This window comes from Adiantum capillus-veneris, chromosome 17, assembly GCF_014529385.1.
Source record: "Adiantum capillus-veneris isolate H3 chromosome 17, ASM1452938v2, whole genome shotgun sequence".
NCBI lineage: Eukaryota > Viridiplantae > Streptophyta > Polypodiopsida > Polypodiales > Pteridaceae > Adiantum > Adiantum capillus-veneris.
Genome location: NC_140947.1, coordinates 82,743,583 through 82,764,602, shown reverse-complemented (window position 1 = coordinate 82,764,602; position 21,020 = coordinate 82,743,583). Strand labels below are relative to the sequence as shown.

At 40.6% G+C, this 21,020-nt stretch overlaps 2 pseudogenes; one reads left to right on the top strand and one right to left on the bottom strand.

The window, feature by feature from the left end:
- Nucleotides 1–203: 203 nt before the first annotated feature.
- Nucleotides 204–763, bottom strand: LOC147437582 (uncharacterized; annotated as a pseudogene).
- A 15,483-nt stretch (nt 764–16,246) lies between these two features.
- Nucleotides 16,247–16,660, top strand: LOC147437581 (tubulin alpha-1 chain pseudogene; annotated as a pseudogene).
- Nucleotides 16,661–21,020: the final 4,360 nt, after the last annotated feature.

The following is a 21,020-nucleotide window of genomic DNA, read 5'->3' as shown; positions in this document are numbered from 1 at the left end:
TCTCTCTCTCTCTCTCTCTCTCTCTCTCTCTCTCTCTCTCTCTCTCTCTCTCTCTCTCTCTCTCTCTCTCTCTCTCTCTCTTTGTCCCCATCACAAGCTTTGATAAGACACTCTTTAGTAAGATAATTGTACAAATAATATACAGTTTTGTCCCTGATTATATTAAGTGCAGTTTTAACAACTCAAATTCATCTTCAAAGGTTCCATATAGCACAATAGAGAAACAGTGCTACTCAAACAAGTTTACATCATACTTGCATGGCTACCTAGTGTTGTACATGTTGCAGCCAATCCCCACCATGCACAGGATTCGATCGATCAACTTCTTGGCAATGGTAAACATAGGATTGCACACGTTCTCCTCCCTCTGTCACTACCTCAACAACTTCTCGATCATAAAAGCCCGGAGAATATTCTCGCCGTTCAAAAGTGTCAAGCAACCTTCCAACATTACCAGAAGTACCAAGAGACATTGTGTAACCGAGAACAGCATGGCCTCTTCCTCGAGTCTCAAAGCAGGGCGACACACTCCACCAGAATTGCAGGAGTAAAGACAACCTCCAAGAAGCAAAGCTCGCCTGGCTTGCACCGCCTCGCCAAAAAGAGGGGGGCTGATGTGAGGCCTGGAATTACCGTACACAAACACATGCTGCACAGAAGAAGTGTTGGACGTGTTGCCATTGCAGCAAGCGGACTGCTTTGCCTCTTCCGATGCTGCCAATGACGTAGATCCCCTTGAACTGTCAGGTAATGGCTGCCCCATTCTCTCTCTCTCTCTCTCTCTCTCTCTCTCTCTCTCTCTCTCTCTCTCTCTCTCTCTCTCTCTCTCTCTCTCTCTCTCTCTCTCTCTCTCTCTCTCTCTCTCTCTCTCTCTCTCTCTCTCTCTCTCTCTCTCTCTCTCTCTCTCTCTCTCTCTCTCTCTCTCTCTCTCTCTCTCTCTCTCTCTCTCTCTCTCTCTCTCTCAGAGTGTGTGTGTCAATTTCAAAATCTCCTTTGTCCTATAGCTTGACAGTAGCAAGTGTATGTGTGTGCTAGAGCCGGCTCGTCTAGTCCCATAAAAAACAAAGCTGAAGTTTTTGCTTTTGTGTGAGCGCCTGCGAAATCAAAGACAGTTGCACTCTGCGAAATCAAAGACATTAGTGAAATGAAAGACAGTTGCACCCTGCGAGGTAATTGCCCACAGAGAGGCTACCCATTGCTTAGTTCCAGCGATACTTCCTGTAGCGAAAGCAAAGAAATTTTGTAGCCTGCAATACTTGCTGCGATACTTCAATTCCTGTAGCGAAAGCAAAGACACAAGCATGTCCTTTACCCTGCGTGCCCATAGCAATATCGTCGTCCAGTTCCGCCTACCCTCCAGAATGTATCATGAACCTCTCTCTAGCCATCCGCGCCGGCGCGGATCACTAGAGGGAGATGGATTGCACCCTGTGGAGCTGCCTTGGTCATACATAGGAATATCATCGTCCAGCTTTTCCCACCTTCCAAAATGAAAATTGAACCTAAAAAAAACTCTCTCTAGCCATACGCGCCGGCGTGGATGGCTAGAGGGAGTTAGGACTTTATTAAGAGGTGACTCCTGCCTAGGGGGATTGGCAGTAGTGGGGAAATGATCACCAATCGCACCTGGAAAAAAATTATAGGCACCCACTATTGGGCACTGACGACGTTGGTGGGGATGGCGTGGTATTTAGTCAACACTATGCATGATGGAGCTGATGGTTATATTGTCTTGTGGGTGACTACCATGGGTCTATACCTTGCACTTTCCTTCAAGGGTGAATCTGGGCTTATCCTGGATTCATCTAAGTACATTTTTTAGTCGTATAGCGGACATTCAGACTTCACATTATGAAGTTTTTGTCCGAGTTACGACCAATTGATATTGTGCTAATTCTTTCTATCTTTTGTGGTGCGTATGCCCTATCAACTACCTCATTTTTGTGCTTTTTTTTTTTTTTAATGCTTCTTTTAGTGATAGGCTTCATTATGGCTGGGCCTGCCCTTGATCTCCGGAGTCATGACAAAAACTTAGTACGCTAAACTTTGTGTTGATGTATGCTCGTGTGTGTGTGCGTGTGGTGTGTGTTGTGATGGGGAGCATATGTTAGTACCTAGTTCTACACCCACTATTGGGCATTGGCGACGTTAGTGGAGATGTTGTGGTATTTAGTCAATACTATACATGATGGAGCTGATGGTTATATTGTCTTGTGGATGACCACCATGGGTCTATACCTTGCACTTTCCTTCAAGGGTGAATCTGGGCTTATCTTGGATTCATCTAGGTATATATGACTCAGCGGGTGCATTCATATTGTACATGCCACAACGCCCCAACAACGACATTCCTTTTTACAAATAGCCTTGCATTTAGCCTGTTGTTGTAACATCTAGATATAAAAGAAAGTGTCAGCTTTTGAAGCGACAAATGAGATACGAGCTAGTGGTTATGTGATTCGCAACTACAGGTGAGGGTTAGAGATCAAACCCTTGTCTTTATTTTGCACCAAAACGTACCAAACTTGCTTCTATTCTGAGGGAAAAGATGTCCCTCTAGTGGGTCTCAAAACTAAGTGCCTTTTTTGAACCAATGGAGGCTTGCCACCTTGATTGAGGGTATGAAGTTCTAGGTAGTCTGGACCCCCCTAAATTTATTGCATGCATAGCCATTTGGACCCCTCTCTCTCTCTCTCTCTCTCTCTCTCTCTCTCTCTCTCTCTCTCTCGCAAACCGGGCCATCTCCAATGGCTAAAGAGAGATTGGCCTTAAACCCAGCTACCCTTTATTGCTCTTAATCTACTTGTCTTGAATAGCATGTCTTGAGGTCAAGACTAATTGGATAAATCTTTCACTTGGGATTGTTTGTACCAGATGAGAGCTTCACTTTCCTTCTCTCTCTCTCTCTCTCTCTCTCTCTCTCTCTCTCTCTAGATACACACACGTGTGTGTGTGTGTGTGTGCATACATATGTATATATACATATATAATAGGCATGGTTAGAGATAGGTGCAAAGAAAAAATAAAAACCAATGTACTTGACAATGAAGCACTATGAACATCACCATACAAAAAGCAACACATCATGATGTGAAAATTAACATAATTAGAAAGCTAGAGTTAAGCTAGATTTTTATAGATGCATACAAACATTTGCTCGGGTTTGTCTTTGCTCGGAAAAACTCGCTCGGTGCGTGGTAAGACTTGAAGAAAAGCACAAGTGTTGTGTGTCTACTTCAATGTGGTAGCCCACCTTTGGCCCCCATGATTTGATTCGCATGCATGGCACTATTAATAGACAACGTGTTCGTATTTTAGTGGATGATGGTTCAACTCATAACTTCCTGAACTATAAGCTAGTCAAGAAATTGAAGCTTACACAGACTCTTTACTCCCACAAGTATGTGGTAGACCAGATGTCTGGGAATGATAAAGAAGTATGGGACACTGTAGTTCAAGGGGTTGAGCTTATTGTTCAAGATCATACGATGACCCTTGACTTTCAAGTTATGAACATGGACCATGCTGATGTAGTTTTAGGATGGCAGTGGTTGCATGGTTTAGGAAACACATTGCACACTAGTTACGAACACAACTCCTTATCCTTTATGGCCAATGGTAAACATGTGCTTTTTCTTGGCGATAAAAATATACCATATGCACCTCTTATATGTACAGCCGAGCTTTCTATTTTACAGGAAGCAGATTCAATAAATGAAGTCTTTTTGTGTTACTGCTTGTCTCCAAGTTTTGTGAATTCTCAAGAGCAAAGTGCTATGAATTCTAGTTATGATATGCAAAGTGCAATGAATTCTAATGATAAGCAAAGTGTTAACAATTCTAAAGAGAAAAATGCTCTCAATTTTACTTCTATTCAGCAACGTGCAACTATTGTAAAACAAACATTACAAGAATTACAAGATTCTCCATCCCATCATAACTCTAGTTTACTTTCTCCTTTTGCACCGCAACAACTAACTCACTTACTCACGGAGTATAGTGATGTATTCTCAAGTGATTTACCGCGGGGTTTACCCCCTACACGTGATGTGCAACATGGCATAGATGTCCTGCCAGGCACTAGACCGGTGAGTAAACCACCTTATCGTATGAGTGCTAAAGAAGTCAAGGAGGTTGAGAGTCAGTCGGCTAACTACCTCACCCGTGGTTTCATTAGACCTAGCACTTCGCCTTTGGAATCACCAAATATATTGGTAAAAAAGAAAGATGGTACTATGCGCATGTACTTCGATTATCGTGGATTAAACGCCATAACCATCAAGAACAAGTATCCTCTGCCTCGAGTGGATGAGTTGTTTGATCAACTCCATGGGGCAAGATACTATACAAAGATAGATCTTCGTTCAAGATACCACCAGGTGCGTATCCTTTTGCAAGCTATCTCTAAAATTGCCTTTAGAACACGGTTCGGGCAATTTGAATTTTTGGTTATGCCTTTTGGTTTAACCAATGCTCCAGCTACATTTATGACACTCATGGATAATGTCTTACGTCCCTATCTTGGAAAATTTGTTGTGGTTTTCCTTGATGACATTGTCATTTACAGTAAGAGTGAAGATGAACACATAGAACACTTACAATTAGTGTTTGAATAGCTACAAACTCACGCTCTGTATGCTAAGCAAAGCAAGTGCGATTTCTTTAAAACAGAGATACATTACCTCAGTCATGTGATCTCTTATTCTGGCATCAAGATGGACACTGACAAGGTCGCTGCCATTCTTCGATGGCCATTCCAAAAATGGTTGAGGAGATTCAAATATTCTTAGGCATGGCTGGATTTTATCGACAGTATATCCATGATTATTCCAAAATCGTTATTCCTATGAGGATCAAATTAAAGCAAAAGGTAAGACCTTTTCTTGGAAAGAAGCCCAAAAACGCAGTTTTGAACAGCTCAAGGTAGCTGTAGCCACTACTCTCATCCTAGCAATCGTTGACCCACTTAAGCCATTTGTGGTAGAGACTGATGCTAGTGATAAAGCAATTGGTGCGGTACTTCTCCTCGAGGGAAGACCTATAGCCTTTTAAAGTAAAAAGTTATATAGAGCTCAACAGAATTATTATGTCTATGAGAGAGAGCTCTATGCCAGAATTCATGCTTTATGAAAGTGGCGACACTATTTATATGGTGCCGAGTTTTAAGTAGTTTTTTACCATGAGAGTATAAAATGGTTTATTGTGGACTTGAAGGGCCGTAAAGCTAGATGGGCAGAAATCCTTCAAGATTATGATTGTAAGCTACGATATATATATTGTAGTAGCGGATACACTAAGTCGGATGCCTCAGATTAATTCACTTGCTTTCATGAAAATAAAGAGTGGATTTTTGGAGTCAATATGTGGCAAGTGTGCACAAGATCAATCATATGCTAAAGTGTGGAGTGCAGTTTTCAAAAAGGATCCTTCACACTCATTTGTCTTTGTACAACCAGATCAACATGTCTCTGCATGCACAGATAAAAACTCCAACACACAGAGCTCCACCCCTACTCACGAAGAGCTTAAGCGATGGAAGAATTTTTCCATTGATGATGGCTACTTACTCCACAAGGGTAGAGTATGTGTGCCAAAGGACTCAGACACTAGGCGCCAAATCTTATTTGAGTGTCACGATAGTCCAAGTTCTGATCGTCCAAGTATTCGTAAGACGTATGCCTTAGTTCGACGACAATTTTATTGACCAGGCTTACATCATGATGTTCAAGAGTACGTACTAAAGTGCCAACAATGCCAAGTAAATAAGTCAGAGCGCCTCAAGGTAGGTGGCCTTTTACATCCTTTAGAGATTCCATAAGGTAAGTGGGAGAGTATCTCTATGGACTTTGTAGTAGGACTACCTACTACAAATCGTGGCCATGATGCCATATGGGTAATTGTGGACCGTCTAACAAAGATGGGTCTATTCATTCCCAGCTAGTATCATTAATGACAGAGATCAAAAGTTCGATAATCACTTTTGGAGAGCTATGTTTCAAAAGTTGGAAAACTAAACTTAATCTAAGTACGGCTGATCATCTAGAAACAGATGGTCAAACCGAAAGGGTTAATCAAGTGCTAGAGGATATGCCACGAGCGTACGTTAGCAAGAAGCAAACCAAATGGGAAGACTACTTACCTATATTGATTTGCTTATAATAGTTCAAAGCATGTGACTACAGGGTTTAGTCCATTTATGCTTTTATATGGATTTCAACCTAGATCACCCGTTACGGTGGGGTTGTCTAAGGAGAAGATACAACAAGCGAAGGATCACCCATTACAGTGGGGTTGGCTAAGGAGAGATACAACAAGTGAAGGATTTTCTCCGAGACCATTTTGACATGCTTCGAGTTGTTGGACAGAATGTTAAGCAAGCTCAAGATCGCATCGATATAAGAAGTACGCAGATGAACATCGTCATCTTGCTACTTTTGAAGAATGAGACAAGGTTTTCCTCAAGGTTTCGGAGCATTCAAAAATTCTAAAGACGGGAAAAGTTGCTAAACTTTCACCACGCTATTGTGGACCGTTTACCATTCTCAAACGTATGGGTCAAGTGGCCTATAAGTTAGCTCTTCCAGAGAACTCACGAGTACATCCTATTTTTTATGTTAGCCATTTACAAAAATAGCTAGGACAGAATGATAATGTCATTGACACAGGTGTGTTAGTTGACCTTATCGAACCGCCAAGCATCCCTCATGAGCTCGAAAAGATTTTGGATTCTCATGAGCTTTGCACCAGACACCATGTTAGACAATAGGTGTTGGTAAAATGGTTAGATAGACCTGAAGAAGGTTCTACATGGGATAATTTCTCCGCACTTAAGAAACATTTTTCTACGTTCATTTTCAAGGACAAAAATGATTCTCCAAGAGGGGGTAATGTAAGGACACGGGTCCTACGGGCAAGGCCACCGGCACAGCCGGACAGTGTGTATGCTAGGGGGAGGCTATAAGATAGCACGGTTGGGTGGAGACTAGCACACGCATTACCACTGCCTTTTCAACGTGCCATAATACATTAGGTTCCTTGTCGCCTAAGGGTCGACCACAGTTGAACATGTGAATTTGAGTCCTGTTTCTCTGCATATGTTGAATTTGATCATTATAGGAGACAATTGATCTTCTTCCATATCCTCGTTCTTCTCTTGATTTTGTGTTTGTTGAACATTTGACATTGAACTTGAATTTTTTCTCCTTGACCTAGTTTAGATTGTGCATTTTTTGGAGTTGGCTTCTTTGAAATAGCTTTTGTCGATTATTGAGGTATGTCAATGATGACATAGTCTTGTGGTTTCTCTTCTTCCTTTGTTTTCACTTTGGCACCATGCTCCATGACGTAGCTATATGTCTCACTTTCTCTGATTTCATACTCACAAACCTCATTAGCTTCCTTCAACACCTTTATCATAAAGCCGGGACTTATGTCATAGCCATTCTTGTCACAAAACTTCGTAGTTGTTATTTTGTTTATGCACACATCTAGAGTAGCCAGTATTTTTTCCCGTCCAAAAGGTTTAAACAACTCTTCAAGAAATGGCTCTTTAATGTAAGTCTCATCTTCTACTGATCCCTCTAGGATACAATCTTCCTTTCTCAGGCTTCCGCATTCAGATGCTCCACATATCCAAACATGCACATCTTTCACTTACCAAGGAGGTAATTGCGTTCCTGAATCTGTAGTCATAACAAAGTCTTCCACTGGGTTTGGTTGACATCCCTATAACTATGGCCCTTCATGATAACCCTAATTGTGATACCTTTATGTCTAAGTAGAGATGGTCATAGCCCCAATCTTGAACCATTTTAAGTTGACACATGAATGGTCGTCCCAAAATAACCTCAAAGTTGTTTCCTTTTTTAAAGTCAACTTCAACAAAAGTGTGCTCATACTTTATTACGCAAGAGGATACAATAATTTGTGCTAGCATCTCTAAGGGTCTCTCTACATATCCATCTGCTAGTTGCAACTTTATGCGTTTTTTCTTAGAACGGGTCTTCCCCATTTCTCCTAGATTCCCTTCGTAGCAATGGCTATTTTAGCCTTACTATCAAGTATAGCTATCGTTGTTACTTCTTTGTACTCTAGTGGTAAGGTGGTGTTACCTTCTTCTCCTTCACAATAGTCACCCACCTTATTCATCACTAGTACCAACTTTGCCTATGGTTTCTCTTGCCGTGTTCTTTCCATAATTTCACCTACAAATTTATCCTATGGATGGATTTTCAGCCCCATTTTTTCCAGGTTTTTGCTCAATTGTCTCCATCGATGTGGTCTGATCTTCAAAATTTTTACAAGAGTAATGGTGCATCTTATGGGGGATGACATCAATTCATGCAGGCTCTTTGTGTCAGTCATCTGTAGAATTAGATTCCACTGGGATGGCACAACACTTGTAATGGAAATGGCCTATGAACTTTGAGAATAGTGGAAGTAAGAGAATTAGAGTGAGCATTTTTGTGAGATTACTTTGAGAACGTAGAGGGTGAACTTAATTGATCATAGGAACATAAACATAGTACTTAACTAACTTGGCATGAATAATACTTTTGCGAGAGAGAGAGAGAGAGTATTAGAGAACATGACAATAGTTGAGGACCGGATTTACTTGGAGCAGGTCCCCCCTCCAAAAGGCGTTTGTATTATATATTCTCCCATCAAGAGAGACTTGGTACAATACAATCTTTGTGTTCCTTGTGACCTTGGTGATGCTATGAAGATGGAAAGCTTCATGCATCACGAGCATAACATAAACTTTGCAAAAAGAATTAACTATCCCAAGCCTCAGTCCCAAGGCTTCAAACACCTTCGAAGGTGGAGGCGCTAGCGGGGAATGAGGGTAGGGAAGAGGAAAAAGAATCATTCACAGGAGAAAGAAATAGTTCCTCACTTATCATCAATCTTCTTGCTTAGCATAGCATAATAACATAGTAATGAATATGAAGAAGATGGCAAGATTAAGCATTGAAGCATGGCTCTTGGTTAGATTTGCATTCCATAGCCAAGAGTGTTGGTGTAGCCTTCTCCACTTCTCAACAAGCTTGGAGAAGGAGATGGAGCTCTTGCACTTTGCACTTCACACAATGAGAGAATGTGTGTGTTTGTGGGAGAGTATACCTCCTCTCAAGCTTGGTTCACCCTCCTCTCTCTCTCTCTCTCTCTCTCTCTCTCTCTCTCTCTCTCTCTCTCTCTCTCTCTCTCTCTCGTATTATTTAATTATATCATTTGGACATGTGTCCTCTTTTTTCTCTTTGAGAGAAAGAACTTAATTATTTATTTTTATGTATCTAAATTCTCATTGGACCCCTTTAAAGCCTATCCAATAGGATTCAGGCACATCATGAGAGGGCCACATTTTGACATGTGTCTTTCATGCTTCTTAAGTCATTTGGTTTGAATTGAACACTTCATGCAGTTAGTCAATTAAGCATGGAGACCGTTTATGCCTCTTGAGAGTTTATCTTTGAATTAAACACTTCAAGAACCTTAGTCATTTAAGCATGAGAATCACCTCAAGCTTGGGCAAGGTTTCCAAAAACATTTTAAGCACTTTAGTTAGCAAGCCAACAAGCACCTCATGCTTGGGTAGGATTCCCACCTCAAGGTGAGCCCAGCTTGCCTAAGGTCAAAGGACTTTTTAACACTAACTTTTGAAGGTCTTTAATGAAGCTAACCCTAAGGTCTTCTAAGCTCGGTTAGATGCATGTTGCTCTTTGATAGACTACTTCCTTTTGGACCTCTATTGAGATGTAACCATCTCTTCTCTTGGTCCCTTGCTGAGGTAAATCTAGAAGCACTTATTGCACATTGCTCTTTGGTAGACCATCTCCTTTTGGACCCCTTTTGGACCCCTTTTAAGATGCAACCATTCTTCCTTTTGGTCCCCTGTTGAGATAGGTCTAGAAGCACATATCTATATCCTAACTCTTGTTCCCCTTTTATCTTCTCATATTAAATGATCAGTTTAATATGACAAAATCATTTGATAAAGTTAGATATTATATTTTATGACATTACCTCTCTCTTGAAATCATAGTCGTCCTTGACTATGAGGTCGAGAAGATAAAGCATAGTCATAGTCCATGTTTCTTAGCGGGTAGAGGATCCCTTTTTACCCTACAACATCATTGCAAAATAGATGACTAATCCATTTGGTGCTCGAGAGACTTAGCTGTCGCAAGCATGTCTGCTCTTTAGTCCATATCATACTTCCAAAGTAGAGTGACAAATTCTACTTGGTGTTTGGGAGATGTCGTCACCACAAACATGATCCTAAGCATGCATACTTCTTAAATTTTGTGCACAATAAAAGAAAGAGAATGAGTCTTATAAGACAAAAACATTGTTCATTTAAAATGCATTTTCCTTTGCTTACTTTAGTGTAGCATTGTAAGCATTGACAAGGTTCATATTATCCTTAAGCTAGGTTCCTTGCATCCATCTAGCATCTTTATAAGGATAATTATTAAACTTAACAAGATATCATTGGATAACGCTACCGTTTCTTAGTACCTTGTCTTCGTGTCGAAGAATCGATTCAGGCTTTAACACCTCTTCTTGATCTTTGATCTCTTGCGGGTCCTCCATTATTGGTTCTTTTGGTGGATCTCCTTGTAAGGCTTGAGTAGGCTCACACGGTTAGCATTGTGAATGAGTCAATGGTTGTGCAACTTTAACTAATAAGCCATCTCATTGATTGACTTAAGAATTTTAAAAGAAAGGACCATAGTGTCTTTTTGCTAGTTTAGCATAACACTCTTGGTGGCTTGTAGGATTCTTGCCCGTAGTATGCCTTATATGAGCCTTGAGAAACTTTAGCAAGACCCAATCAGTTTTCTTAAATTCTAAGGCTCTTCTGTGCTTATTAGTAGCAACCCTTTTTGCCTTTTTTGTGAGATGGATATAACCTTTTTAATCTTTGGAAAAGATTCTTGTAAGTCTCGGCTATATTCATCAGCAGTGAAGATCTTCCCATGTATTTTAATTAGTAAGGGACTTTTGGATCTTCCCTCTTTAACCCCAAAAGGTGCTTTCCCCATAGAATTATGTACAATGTCATTGCATACTCTATAAGAGGTAGATACTTCTCTCATTGAGAACGTTGATCTACTTCCATGACATAGGCTTTTAGTAGATTCAAGAATTGTTAGATTAGTTATTTCACTTTGGTCATCCGTTTGTGGATGATAGGCCGAAAGAAAAATATAATCTACTTCCTAGATTCTCAAAGAGACCCTTCTAGAAATTACTGGTCATTCTAGGATCTTTGTCCGACACTATGGATGTTGGCAAGCCATGATACTTGAAAATTTGAGATCTAAAGAGGGTTGCCGTTTTATGTGCCTTAATAGTCTTTCTGACAAGCATAGAGTGTGTTTCTTGCTAAGCCTATTGATTGAAACAATCCAAGTTGCTTTCCTCAATCAAATTTCAATTTTTGGTATACCACGCATTTTGAAACATACTCTTGTATGTTTACTTTTCATGGTACACCAACAAAAATACATTTCTACTCCTCGAAGAGTAGATTATGGAATCCCTCTTTGCCCCACATAAGGAGAAGTATGGGATTCATACATGACTTTCTTATTGCATTGGTGAATAACACATAGCCTATTGCCGTTTGGAAGATAACCATCCTTCAAGGTGAATGCTTCTTTTTTTCTTCCCTAATACAAAGGATGTAATTACCTACTTAAAGTCTTGGTCAATAGCATACTCATCTATCATAAAAGATAGATCATTGGGAGTTGCTATTAACACCACATTTACCCTTGGACATTGTGAAAGTGCATCGACCACTTGATTGTGCTTGCCAGAATGTGAGCAATATGAAATTTAAATTGCGAAATAAAATTTGCCCACCTCATTTGTTTGTCGGAAAGCTTGGTTTGTGTCATATTGTAATCCATTCGTAGGATGAATGGAGCCCCCAAGAAATAGTGCTTCCATCTGCCTAGTGCATGTAGAACAACTAAAATCTCTTTTTCGTATATGCCCAAGACCCGTTCATCGGCATTGAGCCTTCGGTTCTCATATGCTATGGCATGCCCTTCTTGAAGAAAAAGTGCTCCAAGGCAATCACCACAAGCATCACATTGGACCTCAAATGGCTTTGAGAGATCCGTAAGCATAAGGACTAGTTGGGAGGTAAGTTGCTCTTTGAGCTTGTCAAAAGCATTTTGTTCTTTAGTAGTCCATGAGTACTTAAGGTTATTCCTTGTTAAGTCATGAAATGGTCCTGCTATTTGAAATAATTTTGCTATGAAGCCTCTATAGTATGCACACATACCAATAAAGCTTCTTAGCTAATGTAGATCCCTTGGATTAGGCCATGCTTTTATTACCTCCAACTTTGATGGATTCATATGAATACCATCTTGAGAGATAATGTGACCTAAATATTGAATCTCTTGTAGGAAAAATTCTCTCTCACAACTTGAAAGGTTACTTGGAGGTGTCACTTATACTCCTCAACAAAACTTGAGTGGCCTGAAGATTTTTGTCCATCCTGAGTTTGAATGCGGCTGGAGCATTTGTCAAAACTTGTAACTTATCAAATAGATCTTCTAGCCGCGGCACGGGAAATCGTTTTTTTTTATAGTGATCCTATTTAGTGCTCTATAGTCGACACACATGTGATATGTGTCATCTTTCTTTTGCACTAAAAGTACTGGTGATCAAGATGGAGAGGAGCTAGGCCCGATCATCCCTTTTTCCACCAATTCATGCACTTGCCTCATGATCTCCTCTTGGTGAGCTTGTGAAACTCAATAAGGAGGTTTATGTGGCGGTGAGTTTCATAGTAGAAGCTCTATTGCATGGTCATCATCCCCTCGTTTTGGAGGTAGCTCACCAGAGATGTCATTAATGAAAACATCCTAGAATCCATTTAGGAAATTAGACAACTCTAATTCCTCTTGACTTCCTTTATTGCTACTTGTGAAAACATTAGAATCATCTATAGATTCTCTAACAAAAATCATATATGCAAAAATAGAGCTTTTCATTGACTAATCAAAGCAAGCGTATTTACTAGGATATGGTGTTCCCCAAATCATTAACATCTTTGTATATGCTATTTTCCCTGTAGGTGAAAGATACTCTCCTTTCAGGGAACTTAATGTTGGCAGCCATGCGGTTGAACCATGGTGCCCCTAGGATAACATCCTCATGTTGGAGAGGAGAGATTTAAAAAAAAGTCTTCTTGTTGACATAGCTTTGGACATGAAGCCTCAACTTCCCAATCAAAGGAGTAACGGAGGCTTGCTATCCCTTGAAAGCTCCATTAGTAGTTACAATATCTCCCATCTCAAAAGCTTGAATGCCCAACTTAGTGGACAACTCCGTTGATATGAAGTTGTGAGTAGAGCCAAGGTCAAAGAGAATAAGGGCATCATGCTACCTTACTTTTGTCCAAGCATAGGAGAGGTATTAGCCTTTGCAATGACTATCCTCTTTTGGAGCTTCAACCATGGAAGCTCTAGGAGTGTCATTCAGTACATTTCTTTTGGGGCAAGAACTATAACCATGTCCTTGCTGCCCACACTTAAAGCATTTATGGTCTTTATGAAAGGCCTATAATCCTTTGGAAGAGAGCTTATTTTTACCTTTGTAAGCTCCTTTCTTCTTGGCCTTGTTGTTGTTGGTGTTGGTGTTGCCTTGGAAAGAGTTTTGAACATTGCTCTTCCCTTTAGCTTCATTTTGATCCTTGTTTTCCATGGGCTTGAAATTTCTTCTCACCCCTTGTTGGAAATTGATCCTTGAAGCAACCATAGTGTGGTGGATGACTTCGGTGATAGTGCTAGGCTGTTGTGAGTTGACATACTCGGTCATTTCTTCAGGTAATACCGCACAAAATTGTTGCTTTTGTTTGGTGAAGTCTATCCTTTGAAAGACTGTAGCTTTGAGATGTAAATCCCAAAACTTGTCTACATATTTGTGGATAGACTCATTGAAGAGCATCTTCAAGCTCCACCATTCGGTAAGCACTTTTTCCTTTGCATCGTTTGCAAGGAATTGCTTCATGATGGAAACTCATATAGGTTTCCATGTCTTTGGGGCCTCGTTGTTTCCACGAAGGCTAGACCACCATTGACGAGCAGACTTCTAGAAGTGCATAGCTTGGATGACTCCGTGAAGACCTCGTCTCCAAGGGCCACATCAAATTGTTGGATGAAGGCCAATACTTTGTTGGTGGCACCAAAGGTGCCATCATAGGTGAGAAAAGAGATACTCTTTCCTCATTCTTTGAATTTCTTGAGCTTTTGGGACCTTCACCATGCAAGTTAAGTTTTGTGATGTCCTCCCCTCTTGTATTCTCTAGGAGAATAGACATAGCTTTCATCGGAAGAGGAGGAAGGTGAAGAAGAAGGAGAAGAGTGTGACCTCTTTCTTGACCTTTTCTTCCTTTGTTTCCTTTCTTCCCTTTTGGAGTGATGAGGAGAAGGACTGTGTGTTGACCGTTTCCTCTTGGGAGGAGTTGGTGACAACTAGACCGCTATCTTCATGGAGCCACATATTCAAAGGAACTTAGGGATTTGCTTATTTCTCGTTCTTTGGATTCCTCCTCTCTTATGAGAGAGAGTCTTCTTTTGGGAGTCTCATCATCAAGAGGCCTCCTAAACTCTCTCTTCCTCTTGGAGAGGAAGGGAAATCGCATAAGCACGAAGTTGTTGGGTAACTTCGTCTTGCAAAGTAGGGTTTCCCATAGCTTGCTGCAACCTAGTAACAAGATAATTGATAAACATGGGGGCATCATCATTAGCACCTTCATGTGCAAAATCAAAGTTATCAATGTTCGTTCTACTCTCTTGGTTATTGTCAACCATGCTAATTATACTTATGTGTTTACTTAGTGTATCCTTTGGCAATTCAAAACCTTAGTTGCTACTTCTCTTAGCCTTTGAAAATTAGCACTTAAGTATCTACACCCACGGCTCAAATTGGTTAATTATAGAGAGTAGTGGAGTGGCTCTAACATAGCAGAATTGTCGAGAGATAGCTCCTTTTGGACTTCTTATGGATCAATAATGGTAAAGCCATAGGCAAGTCTAAAAAGACCCCATTATTAAGACCAAATCTCCCGAGGTGTGCACCATATCCCACATAGTGGGCACAAAAAAACCGATAATAGATCCCAGTCCCACTTACCCTAACAAAATAAACCATTAATAGGCTACTTAAGGACCTCTCTTCTTAAGCAAGAAAAAGTGAAACCAAATGCTCTGATACCAATGTAATGGAAATGGCCTATGAACTTTGAGAATAGTGGAAGTAAGAGAATTAGAGTCAGCATTTTTGTGAGATTACTTTGAGAACATAGAGGGTGAACTTAATTGATCATAGAAACATAAACATAGTACTTAATTAGCTTGGCATGAACAATACTTTTGCAAGAGGGAGAGAGTATTAGAGTAGATGACAATAGTTGAGGACCGGATTTACTTGGAGCCGGTCCCCCCTCCAAAAGGCGTTTGTATTCTATATTCTCCCATCAAGAGAGCTTGGTACAATACAATTTTTGTGTTCCTTGTGTTGGGTTTCAAGCCCAGATTGTCGACACCCATGGGAAACGGCTCTTATAGCCATGCAGTTACAAGTGCAGTTCAGTTTTGCATGAGAAGTTTCAAGTTATATATATGTAATGAGAAAATAATCAAGAACATAGCGTTGCTTTTTTTTTTTGTTGCTTCTGTGTGTCGTCTCCTGCTCTCGCTCTCTCTTTTTCTCTCGTTTTTTGTTGCTCATCTTCCATGCCATGGCTTGCCTCAGGCTACACCCACCATAGCTAGCCGCAGGTTCCAACAACTGGTATCAAAGCTTTGGTGCTCGCTGCAGCGGTGCTGGCCAATGCTCAGGCGTCGTTTAAGAGTGGCAGACGGAGGCAGGAAGCTTTGCGAATAGCATCTCAAGGCTCTTGGTGCTGGCTTCTCAAGACACCCACAGGCGGTGCCTCTGCAGCCACTAGTTGCATATCCAAACGCAGTTGCAAGGAGGTTTGAGCACACAGGAGTGCAAGCGTCAACAGTTGATATTAAAATCTATCGTCATCCTCACATGCGCGCCCAGGCAGCACAAATACACAGAAACCGAACTCTCCCACGTCTCGACTTAGCTCATCTCCGTTCGCTTTATGCCCTCCAACTCTTGCGAAGGAAGGGTACTGTTTGTGTGTTTAAGCTTGCATGGTTCTGAGGTCTGTGCCATGAGAGAGATCAGGCCGGCAGCCAAGTAAATAATGGTGGCTAGGAACTCTTTCGCCTCAAACATGGAATCTCCCTCGACGGTCTCATGCCCAATGACATTCTTCAGCAAGACTGGTGCAGGAAAGCATGTGTCAAGGGCCATCTTTGTGAATTTAGAGCCCAGTGTGATTGAAAACGTTCGCAGTGGACCTTACAGACAAGTTTTTAATCCAAAGAAATCAATATCTGGAAAGGAAAATGCAACTAACAACTTTGCTCGAGGGCATTATACAGAGGGAAATGATATTGTTCATATTTTCCTAGATCGAGTAAGGAAGTGCAGAAGGAGGTGGTACGGGCTTCGGCTTGGGGTCGCTTCTTTAGAACGCCTGTCAGACGATTATGGCAAGAATCCCAAGGGATGGCGACAAGCTGCAACAACGTATACTGCATGGGAACGACACTAATGGTGGTTGACGTAAGCGATGATGGATGAAGAAACAAAGCATGCCATTTTTATTGTTAAAAATGCATGAATATTTGTTTACAGTTCGGCTTTATTATCAACGTTTAAATAGCCTTATTTTACTATTTAGAGATTGTTCACATGAGCTTCTCTATGCCAGAAACAAAAAACCACTCATATGGAATGATGTATTGATGAAAAATGTATCATGATGATTGAAATCCTCTCTTAAGCCAGTCGTGTTTTTTATTATGATGACAATTTGTACGGGATATAGACACTGCCATCCATAAATGGTAAGACATCCCATTTTTTCTTAGTTCTCAGCCTGTTGTTACTGCTTCTCATGAGGTTACTGGGTACACCTTAAACCCAAGGTTTGGCAGTGATCCAAAAACTCCATTTTTGGTAGCTTCATATTTGACCTACACCCTATCTGTTCAAGGGGGGGTTACTGACCTAGCACCAGGTTATGGATAAACCAAAAATCCTTGGTTGTGAGAAAACCTAAAACTCACGGTTGACGAGTATACCAAAAACTCAAGGTATCATGAGAGGTTTTGTCTAGTTCGGGCTTGAGGGGGGGATTGTTGGGTTTCAAGCCCAAATTGTCGACACCCATGGGAAACGGCTCTTATAGCCATGCAGATACAAGTGCAGTTCAATTTTGCATGAGAAGTTTCAAGTTATATATATGTAATGAGAAAATAATCAAGAACATAGCATTGATTTTATTTTTTTTGCTGCTTTTGTGTGTCGTCTCTTGCTCTCGCTCTCTCTTTTTCTCTCGTTTTCTGCTGCTCATCTTCCATGCCATGGCTTGCCTCAGGCTACACCCACCATAGCTAGCCGCAGGTTCCAACACCTTGTGACCTTGGTGATGCTATGAAGATAAAAGCTTCATGCATCACGAGCATAACATAAACTTTGCAAAAAGAATTAACTATCCCAAGCCTCAGTCCCAAGGCTTCAAACACCTTCGAAGGTGGAGGCGCTAGCTGGGAATGAGGGTAGGGAAGAGGAAAAAGAATCATTCACAGGAGAAAGAAATAGTTCCTCACTTATCATCAATCTTCTTGCTTAGCATATCATAATAACATAGTAATGAATATGAAGAAGATGGCTAGATTAATCATTGAAGCATGGCTCTTGGTTAGATTTGCATTCCATAGCCAAGAGTGTTGGTGTAGGCTCTCCACTTCTCAACAAGCTTGGAGAAGGAGATGGAGCTCTTGCACTTTGCACTTCACACAATGAGAGAATGTGTGTGTGTGTGGGAGAGTATACCTCCTCTCAAGCTTGGTCCACTCTCTCTCTCTCTCTCTCTCTCTCTCTCTCTCTCTCTCTCTCTCTCTCTCTCGGACATGTGTCCGCTTTTTCCTCTTTGAGAGAAAGAACTTAATTATTTATTTTTATGTATCTAAATTCTCATTGGACCCCTTTAAAGCCTATCCAATAGGATTCAAGCACATCATGGGGGCTACATGTGGAGGATTTTGACATGTGTCTTCTATGCTTCTTAAGTCATTTGGTTTGAATTGAACACTTCAAGCACTTAGTCAATCAAGCCTGGAAACAGTTTATGCCTCTTGAGAGTTTATCTTTGAATTGAAAACTTCAAGAACCTTAGTCATTTAAGCATGAGAATCACCTCAAGCTTGGGCAAGGGTCCCACAAACACTTTAAGCACTTTAGTTAGCAAGCCAAAAAACACCTCATGCTTGTGTAGGATTCCCACCTCAAGGTCGGCCCTAGCTTGCCTAAGTCAAAGGACTTTTAACACTAACTTTTGGAGGTCTTTAATGAAGCTAACCCTAAGGTCTTTTAAGCTCCATTAGATGCACGTTGCTCTTTGATAGACTGCCTCCTTTTGGACCCCTATTAAGATGCAACCATTTCTCCTTTTGGTCCCCTGTTCAGATAGATCTAGAAGCACATATCTATATCCTAACTCTTGTTCCCCTTTTATCTTCGCATATTAAACGATTAGTTTAATATGAGAAAATAATTTGGTAAAGTTAGATATTATATTTTATGACAACACTCACCTTGGATTTCGCTTCATGTTTCCCTATGAAAGATGGCAAAGTCGGTAGAGAGTGAGGTTTGCTCTCTTCTGATGCTATAGGCCTGTCATCTCCGTATAGAGATTGTAAAGAAATCTTGATGAGGACATGATCCTCTGAAGGGAAATTTTTTGAGTTTTCAATTGCTATTGAGAGAATATTGACATTGGCATTAGATTTTTTTCCGGCAAGGCTATATAGCACTAGAATGGTAACAGGACACTTTTATGTCCTTGGACACTTTTGTGTCCTGTTAAGTGACCATTTTGCTTGAATTATTTGAAGAGTATAAAAATGAATTTCTAGGTGCTATATATCCATAAAGTTGCCTTATGAGCTGAAAAAAACTTGACAATTTTTCTGGAGTATCGATTTCACCATTAATCTTACTCTTGCACAACATTTTTGAACCTAGACTGTGTGGAAAAACGAGTCCTCTTTTTGGCTTTTTTTCAATTTTTTGCAACTATACCACTCTAAACTTCATGTTTGTGAGGTTTAGATTGCTAGAGGTTAAGCCTTCATAGTTCTCAACATGTTTTGATGCTTGTAGGGAGAGCTAAGTGTTAAGATTGAAAGTTATGACCAGCTTACAAGAATTGCATAATCCTGTTTTTTGGCCAAAATTAGCACTTTTATGATTTTTTGGTGGCTTTCTTGGAGTCTTACCATACACCGAGCGACATTCTCCGAGCGAACCAAAAATTCGAGTGGATATTTATATGATATGGGCTTATGTTTTCCTATGTGGTGCAGTTTGAGCCCCATCCTCAATATGATGGATTAAGTAGAGGGGGGCATGCCACGTAGGGACCATGTCTATAGTTTTCTTCTATTCTCTCTCTCTCTCTCTCTCTCTCTCTCTCTCTCTCTAATAGAGGAGTTATCTATGTGTATTGATTCTCATCTTCACATCCTTATTCAAGAGACACGACTTATGAATCTTTGACCCCAAGAGCTATAGGGTGTAGATATACTGCATGCTCTCTGTCTCTCTTCTTGTATCCCCTCACTCTTTCTCTCCTACTGCAAATGCGCTCTCTTCTCTCGTTGACCTTAACGCACAAGACTATGTCTCCTCTCACATGATCTCTCTCTCTCTCTCTCTCTCTCTCTCTCTCTCTCTCTCTCTCTCTCATTCTCATTCTCATTCTCATTCTGCACATGTGCTTGTGAATGTAGGCTAAGGTGTAAGCTACTAAGAAAGCAAAGCAAGCTCCAAGGTGCAGTGTGTTGCACAAGCGAGGCAAGGCATACATGTGGGTGAGGGTTGTTAGTTAGGTAGAAAAATGAAGGGGAGAGAATCTTTAATATATACATAGTATCTAACTCTTATAATTGAGAGAGACATGCAATGATGGCATTGAGAAGAGGGAGAATGACGTCTTGAGAAGCACCATGTGTCAGAAGCCTAATTGTTGAGAAATATTGAATTTTAAAACTCACAAAAGGGTAAGATTCCTTGGGATGGTCTCTATTCATCTTTGAGACTCTTAAAATTGTTAGAAGCCTAATTGTTGATCCCTCTTCTCCATCAAAAAGAGAGAGAGAGAGAGAGAGAGAGAGAGAGAGAGAGAGAGAGAGAGAGAGAGAGAGAGAGTTCATCGTATTCTTGAATGAGAAAATCAATGTGTCTTAGGCCCATGTCACACTAGGGCAAGGAAGCACAAACCATGTGGAGGTGGTAGCCAGTCATTTGCAAATGAAAAGGAAAATGTTGGCCTCCACCTCAAGTCAGAAGGATGGCCTCGCATACATGACCAAGTTCTCCAAGCAATGAACAACATTCAAAAAGTGCATGTGTGAGTTTTAGAGGCATTGAACCCTAATAGACAGCAATTAAGCCAGAGATTTAACCACCTTGGCTACTCCCACTCAGTAAGAAAAATGTGCAACTTTGTTTCCGAGTCGAGTGTGACAACATCGTTAACAACCATCTGCAAAAAGAGGGTGGGACTGGCGCCTTAGTGTGACAAGGGACTTAGAAGCCATTCTAATATACAAAAGTGAATGGACCTTTTTTAAAAAAAACTCTTCGATGTGTATAAAAATGGAAAAGAAAGAAGCGACTCTCTCTCTCTCTCTCTCTCTCTCTCAAAATAAAAAAAATCCTCAAAGGGTGTGCACCGACGCCAATACTTAGAAAAATCAATTTCAAAGCATACGAAATTGTTGTGAGGGTAGATTCAAATAGAAAATTTTACAAAGTGCCAACATTTTTTGCAATTTAACTCTATTTTCTTAGATTTTTTAAAGAAAATTTTGTCCTTCTCCGGCTCCCATCAACCAGATCAA